We start from the raw sequence: 802 nt of genomic DNA, 5'->3' as shown, positions 1-802 counted from the left end.
GCCCCTGTGTGCTGGGTGCAGTACGACACTTGGTGGCTTTGCTTGAGTTTACAAACCAAAATACACAGACCATCTGTTGGGTGGGGAGAAGAATACAACCTGTCTGTATAATTAATGCAGTTATTTATATACACGTGAGCTTCAATATTATACAAAATAAGTATCCCTGATAGATCTCCTCCTGTTAAAAGTACTCACACCCAGGTTTTTAAATAATTCTTTAGTAATACAAAAAGCTCACATCTATAGACTCACAAAATTACAACAGAAACTTAACGCAACAATTCTTAATAAATAAACCAAAATATTGAATACTTGAGAATAAAACTGTTATAAAGACCAGTTTAAAAGAAGGAGAAGTCAACTGATTCTATTTTTGAACCACAATAGTCTCCCAAAGGGGAGGTGCACCATTCCCGGAGGTACTGCAATACCAGCTTGATGCATGGAGTGGATGGAGAAAGCTCCTATTCCATCTCCCTGTTCCAAAAATCCATTTAATATATAGTCCTCAGATAGAGGACATATCAGATATTAAACTGATAAGAACAGATTTAATTTTTTTTATTAAAGTTAATGTTTAAAATGAAATATACACGAGTTAAGAGGCAAGGTACTGTACATCTGAGTCAGGCTTAGGTTATGGGGGGTTACAGGTATCATTTGCAAGGATGAAAAGATACATACATATCGCATAACCTGCATAGACCCAGATTGGGGTGCAAGGGTTTTTAAAGTGTCAGTGGATAGGTGGGCTCGGGTATGCCACCCATGGAATGTATAAGGAGTCCAAGTCAGTATC

At 37.4% G+C, this 802-nt stretch overlaps 1 non-coding gene across 1 annotated transcript; it reads right to left on the bottom strand.

Annotated features, from left to right (window-relative positions):
* Positions 1–400: 400 nt before the first annotated feature.
* Positions 401–592, bottom strand: LOC112122705. Its single transcript, XR_002909448.2, has one exon. It is a non-coding gene; the product is annotated as a U2 spliceosomal RNA (small nuclear RNA).
* Positions 593–802: the final 210 nt, after the last annotated feature.

Source organism: Terrapene carolina, unplaced genomic scaffold (assembly GCF_002925995.2).
Source record: "Terrapene carolina triunguis isolate 2854851 unplaced genomic scaffold, T_m_triunguis-2.0 Scaffold48775, whole genome shotgun sequence".
NCBI classification, from domain to species: Eukaryota; Metazoa; Chordata; order Testudines; family Emydidae; genus Terrapene; species Terrapene triunguis.
This window is presented reverse-complemented; position numbering and strand designations above follow the sequence as displayed.